The following is a 25148-nucleotide window of genomic DNA, read 5'->3' on the forward strand; positions in this document are numbered from 1 at the left end:
TCTTTTTCTCAGCAAAAGGTTTTTTAATGAGGCATCAGGTCAAGAGCTAACGGGCCCCCGAATTACAAGGAGACCAGGCATGTATAGAAATTCCCATCCCTTGCATTTTTAATAAAATCGATCATTCCTCAAAAGTTTCCTACCCAAGCGCATTAATTTATACTCGAAAAAATGCAAAAAAATCATTGTCCGAACACGAAAAGGTGGACAAGATAAAGCAACGAGGTTCAAATTAATGTGAGAAGTTATAAAGCAACTAGTACAAAGTGACTCAACAAGGTCGGATAAAAAATAGAGTTGCAAAAATAACTTAAAGGCCCGACAGAATGAAGCCGGACCATCAAAAGGATAACTAAAAAAGGAATAATACACAAAGGTCGGGCAGAGCCTAGAGTTGCAAGACAATCAAAGGGACCCCTAAAAGTAGAAGTTCAGGGATCGAACACTACTCCTAGAAGTTTCTAAACAACAGCTGAAAGGTAGAAGTTCTGAAAAGAACACTGCTTAAAAAGTTGTCAGAACGAAACTAAAGGTCCAAAAACACAAACGCTAGCTAAAAAGTCCCCAAGAAGCAACTTAAAAGCAAAAGGAAACCAACCAACAAGACTGGTAGCTGAGAACAAAGCCAAATAACTCGGATATTACCAATGAAAGTTGTCAAAGACAGCTAAAAGGTAAAACGCAAATATCCGGAAAAACTCAACCAAGCAACTAAGATAAAAGTTCAACACAAACGCCACTTGAAAAAGTTACTAAAGAACCGAAAGTTCCAAAAGTTATACACTAATTAGAAAAGTTGCCCAAATCAACTAAAAAGTTCTTAACTACGAACTACTACAAACAAAGATGTTCATCAAGGACCCACAAGCCGGGCCACCATAAAATATCTTAAAATTGTTCATAAAAAGGATAACATAAAAGTCATAAAAGGTCAAGCTTTTCCTCTGTTGCATCCTGAGGAGGAGAATGGATGATTGTGATCGAAATAACCCCAATGACACTATTGGCCTGGTTTAAGATCTCCACATCAGGTTCGGTCTCAGTTCGAACAGTCTCTGTAAAAAAGGTCGGAACATAATCAGCCTTAAGATTGGGCACAAGAACCTCGTCCTCATCTGGAGCAGGCACGATTTTACCATCAACAACTATATTATCCTTGCTGAAAGGACTGAGGTCAAGGTTGGGGACGATAACACAAACTTGGTCCCTCAGATTCTCATACATCGCAGTCATCCCATTGACCACATGACTCTACAACTCAGCGTAATCATCATAAGCCAATTGAAGCTTCTCTTTCACTTCCAGGAGCTCTGTATATGTTTGGGTATAGCTCTCCTTGTACTTTTTTCGCCGTCTCATCCACCAAATTAGAAGCGGCCTCAGTCCAGGCCAGACCATCAAATTCTTTGTCGTTAATATCAACAGCACCAGATGTCTTCTGCTTCTTAGGAGCAGGCCCAGAGGAAGAAAGAGAGGAAGTAGCACCAGAGATTGCCATGGGCGGGTCAGTAGGAATCAGACAGACGTTAGGGGTCAAAATGACATTTCTCGGACCTTAAGGACCGGAGTCCGACTTCTTCAGAGGAAGCTGAGAGGTGCTCTCCCCAACCGCTTTTCTTTGAAGGTTCTGAGTGGCTACGGTCTTCTTAGTCTTGCGTAAAAACTTCATGGAGTCAGACCTAGAAGCCATCTCTGCAAACAAAACCACCAAAATGTCATCAAAAAATTACAACCAAGAAAAGATAGTAAAAAGCAAGAAGTCGGGTACTACCTAACTCGGACCGGAGAAGGATGGGATCCCCTAAAAACCTCTTTGTGTCTAAGTAAGGAGGTCGCCCACAGTTCTCCTCCAACACACATACAAAAGCCTTCTCCACCTCATCTAGGCTCTCTAAGGGATACCTGACCACTACAGGATTCTCTTGCCACCAAAGTGCAAAGGAGGGCTCATTATTCTCATCTAAAAAGAAAGGATGGACTTCGTCTACAGCCCGGACCTTGAAGTAAAAATTTTTAAAATCGTGGAAGGAGTCATCAAAGATAGCAAAAACCTTTCTGCCTTGGTTAGCTCGAAAAGAGATCCAAAAGCCTTATTCTTGGTCGATCCAGGCTTTGTCAAAACAAACAGATATAAAAACAAACAGAGAGAAGGTCGGACACCCAGCTCCTAACACAAAAGCTGGAAAATCTTCATGAAAGCTCAAGAGTTGGGATGAAACTAGGTAGGGACAAGATTATAGTTCGAAAGAATCTCAGTCTAAAACTCGGTAAAAGGGATGGTAATACCTAACTTGGTAAAGAAACAGTCATAGGCATAGAAAAACGGGCGCTCTGTCTGACCTAAAAGGGGAAGGCAGACCCTCTCTTCGGGATTGGGGGCTACCAACTCATAGTTCTTTTCATCATCCCTATTTTCGCACACCCTATGAAACCTCCTAAACTTCACACAGTACTCCCGAAATACTACCATCACACATCACAAGACTACAGAATCTATCCAATCAGCCATACCAGGGGGACTTTTGTAGACATCTCGGTAAGGTTCCTACGAGACATAAATGCTATATCTACAATAATAAGAAACAAAACCATCACCACCAGAAGCTCGGCTAAGAATGAAAAAATTGGTCAAGAAACAGACAAACAACACCCAGCTAGAGAAAGGGCACTCCAGCCCTACAACATGGAAATTGCAACACAGCAGCACCCTTTAGGGGCAACACGCACACAAAGCACAACTTAAAGTCACCAAAGCCCACAAGCCCCAAATCATCCGGCACAACCAAGTAAAAATAAAAACTTTGAAAGAAAAGCAAAACATGCAATACCATCAAAGGCAAGCAAGAAAATGAAAAAAGTAGTTCGCATCACAACAGAAAACCAAATCATCACCAACGAGAGCGTAAAGTGGAAACAAAAAAAGAAATCTATAGAAGAGGAAAACCCAACCTGGAAGAAGAGGAGAAAGCAGGAGGACAAACGAGCAAGCAACAAGTCACGAACAGTCCCCACCGAGAGATGGAAACTCCAAAAATCCAAGAAAGAAACAATCTTGGAGCGCCGGGGACAATCAGAGGACGAGCGAAAGGAAGCTTCTTTCACTGAGCAAATGAAACAGATGAAAAGAAAAAGTGATAAACGAAGGAATCCCGAGGATTTTAAAATAATAGGAGGGAAATTCGAAACGGAAAAAGAGGAATAAAGGCCCAATCAATGAGCCTTAAAAACACTTGCATATGCCCAAGAAAACTGTCACGATTGGAATTAGCGCAGCATTTAAAGCAGACGCTTTGCATTTCAAAGGAGATTAAAAAACAATAAAACTGGCCCGAGAAGGATAAAACGCCCGACTTGCTCAGGGAGAATGCTTGAGCACGACCTCAAATAAAGATCGAAGCTCAAGCAGGGGCACTGTTCATACCCTGACCCGAGCTATAGGGGTCAGGTCAGCAAAAGACAAAAGGGCCGACCTCAAGGGAGGCCCTCTCACCTCTGCCAACATCTTCTTCGGAGACCGGAAGACTATCAGGAGGCCCAAAAAGGCCCAATAACGTAAGGTCGCCACCCACTAGAAGGCGGTTACCAAAAGATATGATCCTACCAATGAAAGATATAAGATAAGATAAGGATCTTCTCCCAAGGAGGATCTCCAGGCGCCACTATAAATACACTGGAGCCCCCAGGTATAATTCATACTCTAACTCTACAAAAAAACCTGCCTAAAGCCCTTGCTAACTTAAGCATCAGAGTCTCTTGCAGGTACCACCACCCAACCCCCCACAAGGAGCTCGGATAGGCGGCATCTCTGACACCGGTAGATTGGAGATCGGCATTCAAAGGAGACCCAGACTTCCCAACTGGTCCGAACTCAAGGTTTCAGGTAACCCTCGAAACAGATGCTATTTTGGCTCAGAACAAAGCCATGTCTCAACAAATAGCCGCCAGCACTTAACATTTGGGAGATATGCAAGTCTCCTCTGTGGCTACCCAAGATCCTTCTTTGGATATGAGTGGTGGAGCATCTTAGTTCAGAAGCTTTAGGTATGGGCAAACTCCTCATGAACAAGTCAATTACATGGGTAATTCTTCCATGCCCTAAATAACAAATTATGATTATGATTTAGGATCGGATTGACTTTTGAAAATAGTATTTATTTTTTATTTTTTAAATTTTTTTATAGACAAAAGCTATTTTTTATTTAGATAGACTTTTTAAAAAGATTTTTCAAATATTGAAAATATTTTTTTTGTTTTTTACTAAAAACAAAGTATTATTGACTTTTAAAAAAAGTAATTTATTTTTTAATTAAAGTAATTTTTTTAAAACATGTATCCAAAAGTATTTAAAATTTAATAAAAATATTTTATTTTTTATCAAAAATATTTTTTCACTCAAATAAGCCAATTCAAATCAACACTTATGTGATTACTAAATGACAACATGTATTTATTTGGAAAAACTACCAAAAGTACTCATGAAGTTTACGAACGCTGACAAAAGTATCCAAAAATGAAGGAAATTAACGCTATACCCATGAAAGATGGGTTCCGTATGACAAAAGTATCCAAATTCTAATTTTTTGTTGATTTTTTAATAAAATTCCTAAACTACCCCACCCTAACCCCATTCTACCGTCACTCCCTCTCTTCTCTTCTTCCTCTCTCCTCACTTATCCCTCAAAAACCCTCACAGATTCACAGAAACTCTCCTCTTACCTCCTCATTGCCGTCTGCCACCCACTTACTCCATTACTGCCAATCTCTTCCCCTCTCACTGCTTCTCCCTCTCACTATTAAGGTGACTACAACACCTTCATCGCACACCTGTGACCCAACCTGAGGAGAATGCTGCCGTGGCACGCCTGTTGCAGCCGAGGAGAACGTCATCATGGCGCGTCTGACCCAGCCGAGGAGAACACCGTCGTCGCACACCTGAGAAGAGAGAGGGGTCGTGGTACTCTTGCATGCAGAAAGCGGGTTCGGTGAAGAGAAATCAGAGAAGAAAGGGAGGCGGCACTGTCGATGGAGGTTCTGCCATTGACGACGTTACAGTTGGCCAGCGAAGAAAAAAGTATTTCTTTTTTTTAAAACATTTTTATTTTATTTTTCTTCTTTTCAGAAATTAATTCAGTTACTACTAAAATGATACTGTTCTATTTTTTTTAAATCTGCTTCTAGTTTTTATGAAGGCTGAGATTGATTTATAGAATATCCAGTTGATGGCTACTTCTACTTCTGATTTTTGCTGAAATAAATTTCAAATTGGATGAATGGATTTGTTGATTTTTTATGGTTGATGGCTTTTTCTATTTCTAGTTTTGCTAAAGTGAATTGAAATTGGATGAATGGATTTGAAAATTTTTATGTTTTGAGTATTTTTTGGTGTTTGATTAATTTGGTTTGGGTGTGGATTATAAACTTATGAGTGAATCGGTTGAGGTCCGATCCTCTACCACCACCACCACTACCATTGATTTCGGTCTGGTTTATTGTAGGAGTAGTTTTGGACTCCATGGCAAGAGTTGGTGCAAATTGAATTATGAAAGGTTGAAAAAGTGAGTTGAGGTTGAGTGTAGGGTAGTTTAGGAATTTTATTAAAAAATCAACAAAAAATTAAGATTTAGATACTTTTGTCATACGGAACCCATTTTTCATGGGTACAACGTTAATTTCCTTAGTTTATGAGTACTTTTGTCAGCGTTCGTAAACTTCATGGGTACTTTTGGTAGTTTTTTCTATTTATTTTAATTGTTGAGTTTAAAGAACTAACAAGAAATTAATTGATGATTACTGATTTTGGGGAGAAGAAGTCAAATGTGCTGAAGTAAAGTTTCAAGCTTTGGAAGCTTTACTCCTCTATTAAAGGGGTAAACGGCTAAGGGTTGGACCAAGGAGTGAGAGCACAAAATTTGGGTTCTCATATCATACAGAGTTATTACCTTCTTCTCCTCCATGGTTCTTAATTGGATATTCTATTTTTTTTAGTTTAATCCTTCTTTGTTTTAATGGAAAAAGGCATTACAGTGAGAAATGTAAGAAAAAATATTGAGTGGAAAAAGGCAAAGAGAGTTAGACTTGGAGAAAAGGTAATGTTTATTTTAGAAATCCTTTGAATGTATTTCTATTTTCTTTTCATGATCTTGAGGGAATTTCCTTGCAAATTGGGTGAGCACTTTACATTTGAAAGCTAGGATGAATTCTAAGTCAAATCTGGCTTGCGTAGAAGCTAGGGTTGTCCTAGATAGAATTGGGTTGAATCTTAGGAAAATTGGTGAATGTAATCTTATTCAAAGATAGTAAAATCCCATCATTGTTGTGATGGAGACTGGATGTAGGCTACATTGTACTGAGTAGCTGAACCAGGGTATATGGCTGTGTCACTTCTCTTTCTCTTCTCTGTTTCTGATCTTACACTTTAAGAGACAAAACAAAATTATCTCCTACTTACTCTATCCAGCTTAACCTCACAACTATATACCTTGCACTCAATTCTATTTTGGCTCCTTGATAAACTCTAATTTTATAGTTTATCTTGTGTTAAATTTAGTGAATTTTATCAATTTATCTTGTTTTGTGAATGTTTCCAAATTTGTGCTTAAGAGTGAAAACATACTTTTAGGCCCTTAATTTGCTAAATTTAATTCACTTTAATTGCATTCGATGCCTTGATGTGTTTGTTCAGTGATTTTAAGTTTAGAAGGTAAAGATTGGGTTGAAGAAATGAAGAAAAAGCATGCAAAAATATAGAATTCATGAAGATATGAGGTTTTGGTAATCTGCCCAGTTTCGCAGACGTGTGACTGATAAACTCATATTTTATGATGTATTTTGTGCTCAAATTGAGTGTTTTTATCAATTCTTCACCCACTTATTCATGTAAATTGCATGGTTTTACTATTCCTTTTCTTATTTTGTGATATACGTGAAAAACATGTTTCCTATGGTTTAAAAATATTAAATTTAATTACCCTTTATTACCATTCGATGCCGTGATTTGTGTGTTAAGTATTTTCAGGTTTCATAAGGCAGGAATGACTTAGAGGACAGAAAGAAAACATACAAAAATGGAAGAAAAGTACAAAAATGGAGCTTTGAAGAAAAGGCAGCGACGCGAACGCATGGACGACGCGAACGCGTGCCTAGCGCAAAATGGCAGCGATGCGTACGCGTGGACGACACGGACGCGTGCCTTGAGGAGAACGCAAATGACGTGCATGCGTGACCGACGCATACGCGTGACAAGGAGAACTCCCAGATCACGCGAACGCGTGATCCACGCAAACGCCTAACAGACGCCACGTACAAGAATCTGCAGAAAATGCCCCAGCGATTTCTGGATCCTTTTTCGGCCCAAATCCAAGTCAGAAACACGGAGTATAAGCCAGAGAATGGAGGAATCAAAAAGAGAATAGTGTGATAGATACAATTTTTTCATAATTTTAGGTTTTAGATGTAGTTTTTAGAGAGAGAGGCTCTCTCCTCTCTCTTAGGATTAGGATTTAGGATTTCTATTATGTTTAAGCTATGATCTCTTCAATTACAGGTTCAATGTTCCTTTGAATTATTTTCTACTTTTATTTACTTCATTACTTTATTTGGTATTTATCTTTTTGAATTGGCTTATGAACTTTTCCATGTTAGATTTGAATATTCTATTTAATATTAATTGAGGTATTTCAGATTAATGATTGTTTTATTTTGTTTATGAATGCTTTTAATTTAATTTAAGATATTTTCTCTTTTAGCTTTGGTCAAGTAATTGGCAACACTTGAGTTATCAAACTCATCTGTTGATTGAAATTGGAATTCTTTGTTGGTTAATTTGTACTCCAATAACTCTAGTCTTTCCATAGGAGTTGACTAGGACCTGAGGATCAAATTAATTTGTCCACTTGACTTTCCTTTGTTTAACAAGGGTTAATTAAAGTGGGAGTAGAATCCAATTCTCATCACACCTGATAAGGATAACTAGGATAGGACCTCAATTTCTTATACGTTGCCAAGAGATTTTATTATTATTAATTTATTATTTTTCTTTCCATTTAAATTACTTGTTCCTTATTTCAAAAAAACCCAAAAATACACTTTTACTCATAACCAATAATAAATCATACTGCCCTGCAATTCCTTAAGAGACGACCCGAGGTTTAAATACTTCGGTTATTTATTTTATTGGGTTTGCTTATGTGACAAATAAAACTTTTGTAAGAAAGGAATTCTTGTCGGTCTGGAAGCTATACTTACAACGGGAATTTATCTGTGAAAATTCTAGATCGCGCGAGAATTTCGTTCTTCAAAATGGCGCCGTTGCCGAGGAATTGCAACTGTGTGCCTTATTATTGGTTATTGTAAATATTTTTTTACCCGTTTATTTTTTTATTTTTGTTTTTAATTTTTATTAGTCACTATGAGTTCTCACCCCCGTTGTTTTGAGTTTGGTTCTAATAATGTTGAAAGGAATTGAAGCTATAACAGGAACATGCATCAAAGTCAAAACAATCAGAGATGGATAGAGCCACGAGGATCTGATCAACCCTTTAGGCAATAACACCTTCCAAACTATCATGGACGACGACCATTCAACAATGCATGTCGAGACAATAGTTATGGTGGACCCTTTCGTGACAACCATCACCCACCAAAATACTATAGTCAGAAACCATTCCGAGGTGCATACCAAGATGATAGATATGGTAGACCCCTTGTAATTACCGACAAGCCCCGCCATATGCCTATGAACCACCTCCTCAATGCAGCTTTGAACCGCCACACTCACAAGCCAACTACCACCATTCACCTCCATATGACTCTAACCCTTATCCACCCCAATTCCAACCCAATTACTCCCAAGAACCACCACCTCCCTATGCACCATATCCATATCCATCACCCTAAGAATCAAGGGAGCAACTCAAGGAAACATTTGAAAAATTTCATGCCACACTTCACCAATTGAATCAAGCGATAAATAGACTACATTCCCGACATTTGGACACTCAAGGAACCCCCATGGCTTCATGTGGGCAATCTAATGAAGAACGCAGCATGAAGGAGATATTAGAAACCCCACTGGACAGTACGGAGCATGACTTTGTACTGGAACAAGTAGAGGAAGATGAAATTGTCGAAGAAGAAGAATTGGTTGAAGACTTAGGAGATGCTGAACCCCCATGGGAATCCAGAATTGAGGAGAATTCCGTCAAGAATTTTGTAGTTAATGCTAAGGAGGATAGTGCACAACCCCCAAAGCAGGAATCTTATGAAGAGCTCGACGGAACAACTCTAGAAGCAAGTTTCCTTGGTGATGATAATCACAAGTCAAGACCTCCTAGTAATGAACTTGCATCCGCAAGTGAATTCTTTGAGATGAAAGAATCTTCCCCAAGTGAATACGAAGATGATGCGAAGGTAGACTTTTCGCAACCTCCAACTTATGATTTGAGTGATGAGGAAGATATCGAAGACTTAGATCAAGATGTGGTTGAAATTAAAGAAGTTCGCAAGGAAGTGAAGGAATTCACAGAAGAACACAAGGGAGTAGAGCTTGCAAAACCACTAGAAACACATATCCCGAGGCTATTACCACCCAATACAAAATTCAAGTAGGTAAAATCCTTAGCCTTTATCTTTATTTTTCCACTTGAATATGGTTTGCTTGAAACAAACAGCCAGCTTAGAGCTCTTTGCGGCTTTAAGAGTAAAAGGGAAATGGTTCGTACTCAGAGCTGGTATGCAAGATTTAATAAGGTTCCACGCTTCAATTTGAAGTGCAAGGATTGGTTTCGAGTTCAATTGAATGGGTCTCGGAAAATGTTTGGTCATCTTGGTGAGAATGCAACTTCTAAACCACCCAGCTGGAAAAATATAGATCAAGACAAAGGCGGATATAAAAGCAAGGTTTGGGATCCTGGAATCTATTCTGACATTCAACACCCCGGAAACCTGAAAACCTGTTTGAATTTACTCAAAGGCTTCACGTGCCTAGTTTGGGACCCCGGAGGCTGTTGGCATTCCAAACACTGGTGGAGATTTTTGGATGAATTCAAGCACAAGCCACCATAACAAAGAGCTCCCCAAATGTCCAACTTAAGGACTTTAACTAAAAGTGCTAGGTGGGAGACAACCCACATGGTATGATCGTTCCTTTCCAATTATAATTTTGTTCTATTTTGTTCATTTTTGAATTTTATTTTATTTTATTTTCATTGAACCTGGAATTATTCATAGCATCCACATTAGCATTGCATATTGTATACTGCATAATTTCATAAAAAAAGAAAAAAAATCACCCCACGCGAGGGCGCAGGCCAGGCGTAGGCGTCGAATGGAAATCGGCATAAAGATCCAACACCCAGAAAGTTGGGCTGGAATCGTGCGGCTGGTGTGCCTTTAGCACAAATTGGCCCACGCATTCGCGTCCCTAACGCGAACGCGTCACCTGCACCACACACATCCCACGCGAAAAGCGTGAGCAACGCGTATGCGTCGCGCGGATTTTATGGACCCTTTTGGAAATAGAGAGTTGCGCCAAAACGACGCTGAAACTGTGCATTTAGCACAATTCTCAGCGTCGTGTTTGCGTGCTCCACGCGTACGCGTCGCTGAGAATTTACCTAATTCACGTGATCGCGTCAACGACGCGAACGCGTCACACCCCTTTTCGCCCAAATCACGCGATCGCGTGCTCCACGCGTTCGCGTGGATTCAAAAATACTAACCCCCATTCACGCGAAACCTTACCCCTCGTGTCACCCATTCATCCCCATCCCTCCTCCTCTGCACCTCCTCCCCCCTCTGCAACCACCATCGCCCCAGCCGCCCAGCTCCGACCGCCGCGCCAAACCACACCCACCGCCGCACCACACCGCCGACGCCCCCTTCTTCTTCTTTCCTCTCTTCTCCTCCCTCCCCTTCTCCTTTCTTCCCCTTCTCCCTTCCCTCCACGACCCATAGCCACCATCGAAGCGCCACCGAACCGCTACCATCCCCACCCAGAACCACCACGCAACCCTTACCCCTTCTCTCACCTCTTCCCCTTCACCCTTATCCACCCACAACCACCAAACCGCCCCTGCCTCCACATAAATTTCATTCCTGTGTGTTTCACACTTCTTTTCTATGCTTGTAATCTTTACTTTGTTTTAATCTATATGTCCAATATAGAATACAGATACATACCAAGAGATGATTGAGGCCATCATTTAAATTTTTCCTCACTTATCCCAAATAAGCTTACCTTTTACATCGCCCTTGTTAGCCCCCTTGAGCCTTTTAAAATCCCCTCTTATTCTATGACAACATTACTAGCCTTAAGCAGAAAAAAAAATTAAAAATCCCAAGTTGAATCCTTAGTTAGCTTAAGATAGAAATTGTGATGCACACCAAGTATGGGAAAATGCAGGAACATAGGTTGATAGGAAAGGATTAATTCAATAAAATAATAAGAATTTTGGGAGCATGCTCATGTGAAACAAATTTAAACCAAATACCTTGTGCATTGATATATGTTCTGTTTATGTTTCAAAAAAAAATCTTTCCTTTTTAATTAAATAAGGGGACAAAATCACCCCAATAAAAAGCTTAGTGAAGAAATCAATGCACATAAGGTAAAAATCAAAGTAAAGTTAGTACATGAGCATGTAATACAAAAGTGAAGAAAAAAATTTGGGTAGCTAGGTAAAGCATTTTAAATTATATAAAGTATGTATATGTTAGGTGAGATCTTAGACTGATCAAGGATTCACTTTGTTAGCTCACTTAGCCTCATATATATACCCTTACCCTTACCTTAACCCCATTACAACCTTGAGAAAGACCTCATGAGTTTTGTATGTCTGCATTCAATATTTGTTGATTGGTTAGATGAAGAACAAAGTTTTAGAAAGCAAGGATAGAAAAGAATAGAGTGATTAACCCCCAAACACTGAGTGACTAGAGAGTAAACACAAAATCCAGTGAGGGTTCAATAGCTCATCTCCATATATCCAAATTTAATCATTTAACTGTCTTGCAAGTTTGTGAAATATTTTTACCCAACTCAATTGTGAAAGTGCTTTAACATGATTTAGGCTTGGCTATGCATATATGATTTCTTGAAAATATGAATCAAATTAACCACATGTAAGCTCTATATATATAGGTAGATAATAATTAAAATTGCATGATTCATGTAGGTAGCTTGCATTTAGAATAGATTGCATTGCATGAGATTCCACCATTCTAACTTTACCCTTTCTCTTGGATTTAGCATGAGGACATGCTATTCTTTAAGTGTGGGGAGGTTGATAAACCCATATTTTATGATGTATTTTGTGCTCAAATTGAGTGTTTCTATCAATTCTTCACCCACTTATTCATGTAAATTTCATGGTTTTACTATTCCTTTCCTTATTTTGTGATATATGTGAAAAGCATGTTTCCTATGCTTTAAAAATATTAATTTTAATTACCCTTTATTACCATTTGATGCCGTGATTTGTGTGTAAAGTATTTTCAGGTTTCATAGGGCAGGAATGACTTAGAGGATAGAAAGGAAACATACAAAAGTAGAAGGAAAGCACAAAAATGGAGCTTTGAAGAAAAGGCAGCGACGCGAATGCATGGACGACGCGAACGCATGCCTAGCGCAAAATGGCAGCGACGCATACGCGTGGACAACGCGGACGTGTGCCTTGAGCAGAACGCAAATGACGTGCATGCGTGACCGACGCGTACGCGTGACAAGGAAAACTCCTAGATCACGCGAACGCGTGACAGACGCCACGTACAAAAATCTGTAGAAAATGCCCCCAGTGATTTCTGGACCATTTTTTGGCCCAAATCCATGTCAGAAACACGGAATATAAGCCAGAGAATGGAGGAATCAAAAAGAGAATAGTGTGATAGATACAATTTTTTCATAATTTTAGGTTTTAGATGTAGTTTTTAGAGAGAGAGACTCTCTCCTCTCTCTTAAGATTAGGATTTAGGATTTCTATTATGTTTAAGCTATGATCTCTTCAATTACAGGTTCAATGTTCCTTTGAATTATTTTCTACTTTTATTTACTTCATTACTTTAATTGGTATTTATCTTTCTGAATTGGCTTATGAACTTTTCCATGTTAGATTTGAATATTCTATTTAATTTTAATTGAGGTATTTCAGATTAATGATTGTTTTATTTTGTTTATGAATGCTTTTAATTTAATTTAAGATATTTTCTCTTTTGGCTTTGGCCAAGTAATTGGCAACACTTGAGTTATCAAACTCAGCTGTTGATTAAAATTGGAATTCTTTACTGGTTAATTTGTACTCCAATAACTCTAGTCTTTCCATAGGAGTTGACTAGGACCTGAGGATCAAATTAATTTGTCCACTTGACTTTCCTTTGTTTAGCAAGGGTTAATTAAAGTGGGAGTAGAATCCAATTCTCATCACACCTGATAAGGATAACTAGGATAGGACCTGAATTTTTTATACCTTGCCAAGAGATTTTATTATTATTAATTTATTATTTTTCTTGCCATTTAAATTACTTGTTCCTTATTTCAAAAAAACCCAAAAATACACTTTTACTCATAACCAATAATAAATCATACTGCCCTGCAATTCCTTGAGAGATGACCCGAGGTTTAAATACTTCGGTTATTTATTTTATTGGGTTTGCTTAAGTGACAAACAAAACTTTTGTAAGAAAGGAATTCTTGTCGGTCTAGAAGCTATACTTACAACGGGAATTTATTTGTGAAAATTCTAGATTGCGCGAGAATTTCGTTCTTCAGTGACCCACACGTACGCGTGACCAGAGATTTTTCAAGCGACACGTAAGCGTGCCCCACACGTACATACTGGTCACGTGACCAACTTAAAAGAACACGCTGGGGGAAATTTCTGACCTCATCTAGGCCGAAATCCAATTCATTTCTGAAGTATTTGAAGCCAAATTCAAGATGGAACAAGGGGGAGCAATTAGGGTAGTGTAGAAACATGTTTTAGGGTAGTTTTCTAGAGGGAGAAGTTCTCTTTTCTCCCTTAAATTAGGGTAGATTTAGGTTAATCTCTTTTAGATTTAGGGTTTAATAGTTGTTTTCAATTAGTTTTCCTTGCAATCTTTTGTTCTTACATCTTTATTCTCTTAGTTTACATTATTGATTTCCCTTTTATGTCACTTTTATGTTATGAACTCTTGTTAATTTCAATTTCCTTTATTGCAATTTGAGGTTTTATGTTCTCTTAATACTTGTTTGAGTTATTGTTATTGATTTCTTGCATTGGGAGGTTTTAGTTGGAGGTTGCGCGATTATTCTCCTCAACATCAATTTCAAGCTCAATGGAATTAGGTTCGACAATCTTGGAATCCACCTCACACTCAACTTCTCTTAGATCTTCAACCACTTCTTCTTCTTCAATGATCTCAACTTCCTCAACTTGTTGTAAGATATACTATATCTCCTTGTTCTCAATTTGAGATTCTAAAATCTCCTTCATACTCTGCTCTTCGGTTGATTTTCCACATTCATCCGTGAAAATGCTTTGTTTGTGGTATGAATCCCATGAGTCCAAGTTGGCTTTAATTTTGCAAGGTTAGCCATCATAGCTTTATGTTTCTTTCGGACTTTCTCTTGCTTCTTTTGAAATATGATTGCTTAAAGACGATCTATCGCTTTCTTGAGATGATCTCTTGGCTCTTGTTCTACTTGGCTAACATAATTAGGATCATGTTGCTCTTGGATCGATGGATATGAGTATTCTTCCATGGAGAGTTGTGGTAGGAAGGAGAGTTCATCATGTGGTTGAAAGTTTTCATATATGGGAGGTGGTTCATCTTGTTAAGGGTAGTATAAGGAGGTGGTGATTCTTGGAAGTATTGATATTGAAATTGTGGTGGTTCTAAGTATGGCTCATATGGTTGTTGGTATGGTGGGTATGAGTTAGGATCATATGGAGATATTTGGTGGTATAGGGCTTGTGAGTATGGTGGTTGAGGGCTATGTTGAGGATAGGGCTCATTGGGATATGGTGGTTATTGCTCATAGTACATTGGAGGAGGTTGTTGCCATGAAGATTGATCATATGCTTGAAGCTCCTTCCACCTTTGATTGTTCCATCCTTGATGCATATTTTCATTGCAATTCCCATTTCCTACAACATTGTTAGAACTAAACTCATAGCCAAAGTGGTGAGAATTCATAGTGGCAAGAAAAAATAAAAACAAAAGCTAATAAGAAACAAAGAAAACAACTCCTAAAACTAGCAAAAATTTGCAAACAAACAAAAGCAAACATATTCACAATATTAACATATATAAAATAACCAATAACAAGCACACTTCGCAATTCCCTGGCAACGGCGATAAAAAGTTGATGTAGGGTTATCATCGGTTTGGAATTTTCACAAAATAATTCCGTTGAAGTATAGATCTAAACCAACAAACAACCCTCAATCAGAGGTTAATTTTGGTTATCACAAATTCAAACCAATAAAAATAACCGAGAGTATTGCTCCCGGGTCGTTCTCCCTAGGAATTACAATCGAATACTTAATTATTGGTTATGAGATTCACGGGGTGGGTTGATAAAGAAGAAAGAAATTAAATGGCAAGAAATTTAAATGACGAGAAAGTAAATCAAACAACTAAAGATAGCAAATACTAAAAAGAGGCATTCATGGCAAGGATTGAGAATCAAAGTTTTTTATCCTTGTCATTAATTATAACACAATAATTACCAAGAGCTAAAGCCTATTATGTTATCTCCAACATTGGGAGAAAGTCAAATATGCCTAGTTAACCCCAATCCATAAGTAGTATCAATGGAAACAAGATTAACTAACAACTCTAGATCACCAACATAAGTTGGGTATCAATGACTCAAGATTACCAAGCTTCTCTTTCCAAACCAAGAATACTCAAAATCTACTCTAAGACTAAAGGAGACATTTTAACAACCACATAACATGCATAAAAGAAAGGCATATTAAATAACGAGAAATGCATAGAATGAATGATGAAAGATTGGAAGAGGTTGAGCAAGAAGCAAGCTCCACAATTGAAGATGATTCTGCACCAACCAATGTGCCTTTTGAAATTGTTGAACCTCTCCCATTGTGTTGTCAAATTGATGACAAGGAGGACCGTGCACAACCTCCGACACATGGCTTGAGCAATGAAGAATGTATAGAAAAAGTTGCTGAACAAGAAATTGAAATTGAGAAAGCTTGTCAAGAGGTGAAGTAATCCAAGAAGAGCAAAAGGAAGTGGAAACTACAATGCCATTAGAAGCCCCTCTCACTAAGAAACCATCTATTCTTTCATTCAAGTGGGTAACTCTCTTATCCATAAGCTTTAATTTCCCGCTTGAATATGGTCTGCTTGAGACAGATGGTCAACTTAGAGCCCTTTGTGGTTTTAAGAGCAAAAGGGAGATGGTTAGTGGTTAGAAACACCACTCTAGGTTCATTTTGGTTGCATGTTTGACGATCAGGTTTCTGCTAGTAAAGAATTTTATAAAAATAATCGCGTTGGTAGTATAGTTTCTAAACCAACAGAGAATCCTTTCGTACAAAAGTTTTGGTTGTCACAAGTAACAAAACCCAATAAAATTTATAACCGAAGAATTGAAACCTCGGGTCGCTCTCAAGGAATTGCAGGGAAGTATGATTTATTATTGGTTATGAAATTGTATATTTTTGGGTTTTTGAATAGGGAACAAGTAATTTAAATGACAAGAAAAATAAATTAATAATTATAAAAATCTCTTGCAAGGTATAAGAACTGGAAATCCTATCCTAGTTATCCTTATCAGGTGTGATGAGAATTGGATTTTGCTCCCACTTAGTTAACCCTTACTAAATAAAAGAAAGTCAAGTGGACTAATTAATTTGATCCTCAAGTCCTAGTCAACTCCTGTGGAAAGACTAGCTTTAGAGCAATCCAAATCAATCAGCAATCCCCAAATCTCAATCAACCGCTGAGTTTGACAACTCAAGTATTACCAATTACTTACCCAAAGCCAAGGGAGAAGAAATCTAATTTAAATTGAAAATATCCATAACATAAATAAATCAAAGCAATCTTAATTCTGAAATACCTCAAATTATATTAAATAGAACATTCAAATCTTAACATAGAAAAGTTAATAAGCCAATTTGGAAAGATAAATAACAATTGAAGTAATAGAATAAATAAAAGTAGAAAATAAATTAAAGGAACATTGAACCTGTGATTGAAGAGAAGTATCCTAAACATAATAGAAATTCTAAATCCTAATCCTAATCCTAAGAGAGAGGAGAGAACCTCTCTCTCTAAAAGCTACATCTAAAAACCTAAAATTATGTATATGAAAGTTGTATGAATCGTTGTCTCTTTTTCGTCCTTATGAATGGATGGATTCTCCCACTTTATAGCCTCTAATCTGTGTTTCTGGACTTGGATCTGGGCCGAAAAGGGGCCCAGAAATCGCTGAGGGCGTTTTCTGCAGATTCCTGCACGTAGCGTCTGTCACGCGTGTGCGTGGGTCACGCGTCTGCGTCGTTTGTGTTCTGCGTCAAGCACGCGTGCGCGTCGTCCACGCGTGCGCGTCGCTTGCGTTTTGCGCTAGGCACGCGTCTGCGTCGTCCATGCGTGCACGTCGCTGCCTTTTCTTCAAAACTCTATTTTTGTGCTTTCAGCACAAGATGAATCATAAAATAGGGGTTTATCAACCTCCCCACACTTAAACAATAGCATGTCCTCATGCTAAACTCAAGAGAAAGAGTAAAGGTAGAATGGTGGAATCTTATGCAATGCAATCTATTCTAAATACAAGCTACCTAAATGAATCATGCAATTCTAATTACTATTCACTTATATATATAGAGCTTACATGTGGTTAAATTGCTTCATATTTTCAAGGAATCATATATGTACAATTAAGGCCAAACCATATTAAAACATGTTCACAATTGAGTTGGGTTAAAATATTTCACAAACTTGCAAGACAATTAACAATTAAACATGGATATATGGAAATGAGCTATTGAACCCTCACTGGATTTGTGTTTACTCTCTAGTCACTCACTGTTTGGGGTTAATCACTCTATTCTTTTCTATTCATGCTTTCTAAAACTTTGTTCTTTATCTAACCAATCAACAAATATATAATGTATACATACAAACATCATGAGGTCTTTTCAAGGTTGTAATGGGGCTAAGGTAAAGGTAAGGGTATATATATAAGGCTAAGTGAGCTATAAATTGAATCCTTGATTAGTCTAAGATCTCACCTAACATATACATACTCTATAAAAATTTAAAATTATCCTGGTCTTCCCAATTTTCCCACTTTTGTGTCACATACTCATGTACCAATTTTATTTTTGATTTTACTTCCATGTACATTGATTTCTCTACTAAACTCATTATTGGGGTAATTTTGTCCCCTTATTTATTTATTTAATTAAAAAGGATTTTTTTTTGAGACATAAACACAATATTTTCAATGCACATGGTATTTTAATTATTTTGATTTCACATGAGCATGCTCCCAAATCTCTGATTATTCTTATTAAATTAATCATTTCCTATCAACCCATGTTTCCATGTTTCCCCACAATTAGTGGATACACAATCTCTATCTTAAGCTAACCAAGGATTCAACTTGGGATTTTTAATTTTTTTTTTCTGCTTAAGGCTAGTGATGTGGTTATAGAACAAAAGGGGATTAAAAGACTCAAGGGGGCTAACAAGGGTGATGTAGGAGGTAGGCTTATTTGGGATAAGTGAGAGAAAATTCAAATGATGGCCTCAATCATATGCGGGTATGTATCTACATTCTATATTAGACATATAGATTGAAACAAAGTAAAGATTACAAGCATGGAAAAGAAGTGCGAAACACACAGGAATAAAATTTATGGTTGAATGTAACCATACAATTAAGCTCAAAAACTCACAGGTTGTGTGTTCTTTGGCTCAAAAACTATATATCAGTTATGTATGTCATGCAAGTAGAAATCAAGAGTTCCCATTATTCTCAATGTGAATCTTAGGATGGCTCTTATAAAAATAAGTATTTTTCTTGAAAAAAATGTTGTCAAATTAACCAACATTTATTGCTATATATACAGTGTGTGGATTGTTGTGATTCTGTCAAACTAAAATTTCTAGTTTACTCTTTTATTTTCAATTAAACCAAGTTATCATATGCTAAAAAGGTAAACTAAACTAATTAATCCATATTTTTCTATATCATAACTAATAAGCTAAAAGTGCAAACTAAACTAAATATCTAAGATATATAAACCAAAGTGTGAAAAATAGAAATAAAATAGAAATAAATAAAATACAGCAAAAGAAAATGCACAAGTACTAAAAGACAAATAAGATAAAATAAAATACAGAAAAGGAAATAAAAATAGGATAAAAAAAAGAGTCTGAAAGTGGTTCACCAAAAAGATTCGCCAGAGATGGCGACCTCCCCACACTTAAATAAAAGCATCGTCCTCGATGCTCACTCAAGCTGGGTGTGAAGAAGTGTCATCTCTGGAAGGATGTGCAGTAGGTGTCTCTGTGGTGCTCTGAGGCTCTGCAGTCTGTATGAGTGTCAGAGGGTCTGCCTGCTGAAGTGGAGGCTCTGTCTATAGAGGGACCTCTAGATCTGTGGGCTATATCTGATGGGGCTCCTCATGATGTGGCGCAGCCTGCTCAGGTCCTGCCTGCTCAGCCTCTCTCTGTGCAGCCTCCTCCTGGTTATCCGCCTCCGCATCAGATGGCTCTGATGGTGTATTAGGCTCGGAGGGGATGTCATGGTGGCCAGATCGGATCATCAACTTTAAATGCTCATAGCGTCACTTGCTGCAACGCTCAGATCTCTCATATTGCCGCTGGTTGCGGCGCTCTATTTGGTCTAGCCGTTGAAATAGGCGGTGCACGAGGTGGTAGATGGGCTCGGAAGCAAGTGAGGGTGCTATGGTGGTGGCTGGGACAGTAGATGCGGAAGGGATAGTAGAAGATGTGGCTGCCTTAGTGCAGGCAATGAGGAATGGAGGTCTGTAGCCCAAAGCCTGAAACTTCCTGCTGTAAGGGATAATCTTCTTGCAGTCGGCGGCGGTTGGCTTCTCATCTGCCAGCTCCCAGGGCACCTCAGCTCGGCATCCTAGCTGAGTGATCAAGTATGGGAAAGGCAGAGTGCCTCTGACATGGACCCTGGCCATGTAATACCGGATAAAATGGAGAAGGTACAGGTCCTTGCCCTCCATCACACACCAGATGAGGGTAATCATGGCAGCTGGCACCTCTGTCTCATGAGTGATCGGCATCACGTAGTTACTTAGAATTTGCTGCCAAAGCCGAGCCTCATCATTCAGATAGATAATCTTTATTCCCTTTGGGGTCACTGTTGACTTGCCCATGACCCATGGGACAGTAGGATCAATAGCTATTCTCTGCTTCACTGTGTCCCAGTTAAATCTCATAAATCTCATATCCTCTTCAGCCTGCTGATAATCATCTGGTTTATCAGATTTAGGTAGGAGCTGGAGGATCTCTTCTATTGCTTGCCTCTGAGCTGCACGGCATACAGGGTCATTTTGAAGTAGTTACAGTAGAATTCTCTGACCCAGGATGAGTTGACTACAGTCAAGTTCCTCTCCAAGAAGAACCAGCCTCTCTATTTAAATTGTTCTGAGGTGTATTGTTTGAGTTCTTCTGAAATTTTGAGGGTCCTTTCCAGGTATAGGTTCCTAGAAGTGGCAAAAACTGGATACTTCAACTCACAGTATCTGTTGGCAAACTTGACAGGGTCTGTGGCAGTCAGTAGCTGATCGGCCTTTTTCTGCAGGGTAAAATTCTTTTCCCGCCAGGAATTGTCAAGGAGGATATCCAAAATAGAGGTAGAGGATTCTCCTCTTTTCCTTTTGCCTATGGTTGCTTTGCCCTTTTGATGAGCGGATAATTTATACGCTTTTTGGCATTATTTTTAGGTAGTTTTTAGTATATTTTAGTTACTTTTTATTATATTTTTATTAGTTTTTAAATAAAAATCACATTTCTGGACTTTACTATGAGTTTGTGTTTTTTTCTGTGATTTCAGGTATTTTCTGGCTAAAATTGAGGGACCTGAGCAAAAATCTGATTCAGAGGCTGAAAAAGGACTGCAGATGCTGTTGGATTCTGACCTCTCTGCACTCAAAGTGGATTTTCTGGAGTTACAGAAGCCCAATTGGCGTGCTATCAATTGTGTTGGAAAGTAGACATCCTTGGCTTTTCAGCAATATATAATAGTCCATACTTTGCCCGAGTTTTGATAACGCAAACTGATGTTTAAACGCCAACTTTCTACCCTATTCTGGCGTTAAACGCCAGAACCGGCATAAAAGCTGGAGTTAAACGCCCAAACTGGCACCAAAGCTGGCGTTTAACTCCAAAAACAGCCCATGCACGAAAAAGCTTCAATGCTCAGCCCAAGCACACACCAAGTGGGCCCCAAAAGTGGATTTCTGCATCATTTACTCATTTTTGTAAATCCTAGGCTACTAGTTCATTATAAATAGGACCTCTTGCTATTGTATTTTAATCTTCAAATCATTTTTGAGACTATCTTTGTATTACTTTTGATCTCTTGATCACATTTAGGGGCTGGCCATTTGGCCATGCCTGGACTTTCATCACTTTTGTATTTTCAACGGTGGAGTTTCTACATCCCATAGATTAAGGTGTGGAGCTCTGCTGTTCTTCATGAATTAATGCAATTACTACTGTTCCTCTATTCAATTCATGCCTACTTCATCTCTAAGATATACGCTCGTTCTTCAACCTGATGAATGTGATGATCCGTGACACTCATCATCATTCTCACATATGAACGCGTGCCTGACAATTACCTCCGTTCTATCTGCAATAGCTTGAGTGTGTATCTCTTAGCCTCCTGGTTCACGACGCATGGTTGCCTCTCCTGACAACAGAGCCTTCTATTCCGTGAGTTCAGAGTCTTCGTGGTATAAGCTAGAATCAATTGGTATCATTCTTGAGATCTGGAAATTCTAAACATTGTCTGTGGTATTCCGAGTAAGATCTGGGATGCGATGGCTGTGACGAGCTTCAAACTCGTGAGTGTTGGGCGTAGTGGCAAACGCAAAAGGATCAATGGATCCTATTCCAACATGAGTGAGAACCGACAGATGATTAGCACTGCGGTGACAGCGTAAATGGACCATTTTCACTGAGAGGATGGACGGTAGCCATTGACAACGGTGATCCCCCAACATATAGCTTGCCATGGAAAAGAGTATGAATGGTTGGAAGAAGGCAGTATGAAAGCAGAGGTTTAGAAGCAACAAGCATCTTCATACGCTTATCTGAAATCCCATCAATGAATTACATAAGTATTTCTATCCTATTTTCTGTTTTAATTATATTTTAATTATCAAAACTCGTGACCATTTAAATCCGCCTGACTGAGATTTACAAGATGACCAAAGCTTGCTTCAAGCCGACAATCTCCGTGGGATCGACCCTTACTTACGTAAGGTATTACTTGGACGACTCAGTGCACTTGCTGGTCAGCTGCACGGAGTTGTGTGAAAAGTGTGCGATCACGATGTCGTGTACCAAGTTTTTGGCGCCGTTGTCGGGGATTATTCGAGTTTGGACAACTGATGGTTCATCTTGTTGCTCAGATTAGGTAATTTTATTTTATTTTGAAGCTTTTTACTCTTTTTATTTTTGAAAAAATCTTAAAAAAATAAATTATTTTATGTTTTTCAAAATTTTTAAGAATGAATTCTAGAGTTTTATGATGATCTGTTGAAGTCTGGTTGGCTGTGAAGCCATGTCTAATCTTTTGGACCTTGGTTTCACCTTATCATCACAAGAGCTTGTTTATTTCTATCAATCTTGCTGTTGAATGTAATGATCTGCTAAAGCTTGGCTGGCCATTGGCCATGTCTAGTGTTTTGGATCGAAACTTTCACTGAAAGCTTGGCTGCCATGTCTAATTCCTGGACTGGAGTTTTAGACTAACATTGCATGATTCCTAGAATTCTCATTAAGAATTTTGAATTCCTTATTTTCTCTTTCCAAATAATTTTCAAAAAATACAAAAAAATTTAATAAAACCATAAAAATAAAAAATAATTTGTGTTTCTTGTTTGAGTCTAGTGTCACATTTTAAGTTTGGTGTCTTGCATATTTTTAATTTTCTTGCATTTTTCGAATATATGCATTATGTTCTTCATTGATCTTCAAGTTGTTCTTGATGATTTTCTTGGGTCTGATCTTTAAATTCTCTTGTTTTGTGTCTTTTGTTGTTTCTCATGTGCATTCACAATTTGTTAGTGTCTCTAATATGAAAAGTTCTAAGTTTGGTGTCTTGCATGCATTGTTTATCTGATCTTAGTTTTCCATGATTAGTTTCATTTTGTTGTTTCTCATCATTAAAAATTCAAATATTAAAATTTTCAAAATTATGTCTTTTCAAGTCAATGATTCAGAGAATTGAAGATTCAGAACATGCAGCAGAGGAATTACAGAGAAAAAGCTGGGCGTTCAAAACGCCCAGTGAGGAAGGAATTCTGGCGTTTAAATGCCAGCCAGGGTACCTGGCTGGGCGTTAAACACCCAAAAGGGTAGTATTTTGGGCGTTAAACGCCAGAATGGACACCATTCTGAGCGTTTAACGCCAGGACAACACAAGGGAGGTAAGTTAGTTTTTAATTCAAATATTTTTCAATTCTTAATAATTTTTCAAAATCAAATCTTTTTCAATCATATCTTTTTCAAAATCAAATTTTTTTCTATTTTTCTCTCACTATTTTTGAAAATCCTTGCTACCAATTAATGATTTGATTCAAAAATTTCAAGTTTGTTACTTCCTTGTTAAGAAAGGGTCAAAATTTGAATTTTAGAATCATATCTTTTAAATTTCTTGTTAGCCAAGTCATTAATTTTAAAAATCAAATCTCTTTAAATTGTTTTTCAATCATATCTTCACAATCATATCTTCTCAATCATATCTTTTACAAAATAATTTTCAATCATATCTTTTTGATTGCTAATTTCAAAATCTTTTTCAAAATCAACCACTTTTTCAAAATTCTTTTTTTTTATTTTAAAATATAATTTCGAAAATTCTTCCCCTCTCTTCTCACCTTCTTCTATTTAAGGACTAACACTCCTCCTCAATTAGCAATTCGGACTCTATCCTTCTTTATATGTTCGAATTCTCCTTTATCTACCTCAGCCTTCTATTCTTATTTTCTTCTGACACCTCATGGAATCTCTATACTGTGACATAGAGGATTCCATATTTTTTTTGTTCTCTTCTCTTTCTTATGAGTAGGAACAAGGACAAAGGCATTCTTGTTGAAGCTAATCCTGAACCTGAAATGACCTTGAAGAGGAAGCTAAGAGAAGCTAAAGCACAACTCTCTGGAGAGGACCTAACAGAAATTTTTTAAAAAGAAGAAGACATGGCACCCGAAAATAACAACAATGCCAACAATGCAAGGAAGATGCTTGGTGACTTCATTGCACCCTCTTCTAACTTCTGTGGAAGAAGCATCTTAATTCCTGCAATTGGAGCAAACAACTTTGAGCTTAAGCCTCAATTAGTTTCTCTAATGCAGCAGAATTGCAAGTATCATGGACTTCCATTGGAAGATCCTCATCAATTTTTAGCTGAACTCTTGCAAATTTGTGACACTGTTAAGACTCATGGGGTTGACCCTGAGGTCTACAGACTTATGCTCTTCCCTTTTGCTGTAAGAGACAGAGCTAGGATATGGTTGGACTCACAATCTAAGGAAAGCCTGAACTCTTGGGAAAAGCTGGTCAATGCCTTCTTGGCAAATTCTTTCCGCCTCAAAAATTGAGTAAGCTTAGAGTGGAAGTCCAAACCTTCAGACAGAAGGAAGGCGAATCCCTCTATGAAGCTTGGGAAAGATACAAGCAATTGATCTGAAGGTGTCCTTCTGGCATGCTTTCAGAATGGAGCATCATATGCATATTCTATGATGGTCTGTCTGAACTATCCAAGATGTCATTAGACAACTCTGCTGATGGATCTCTTCATCTGAAGAAGACGCCTGAAGAAGCCCAGGAACTCATTGAAATGGTTGCAAATAACCAATTCATGTACAATTCTAAAAGAAATCCTGTGAATAATGGGACAACTCAGAAGAAAGGAGTTCTGG

At 38.0% G+C, this 25148-nt stretch overlaps 1 non-coding gene across 1 annotated transcript; it reads right to left on the minus strand.

Annotated features, from left to right (window-relative positions):
- Window positions 1–24829: 24829 nt before the first annotated feature.
- Window positions 24830–24933, minus strand: LOC148546074 (small nucleolar RNA R71). The gene has a single exon (XR_015901739.1). It is a non-coding gene; the product is annotated as a small nucleolar RNA R71 (small nucleolar RNA).
- Between the last annotated feature and the right edge of the window lie 215 nt (window positions 24934–25148).

This window comes from Arachis ipaensis, chromosome B9, assembly GCF_059453495.1.
Source record: "Arachis ipaensis isolate K30076 ecotype BB chromosome B9, ASM5945349v1, whole genome shotgun sequence".
In the NCBI taxonomy this organism is placed as follows: domain Eukaryota; kingdom Viridiplantae; phylum Streptophyta; class Magnoliopsida; order Fabales; family Fabaceae; genus Arachis; species Arachis ipaensis.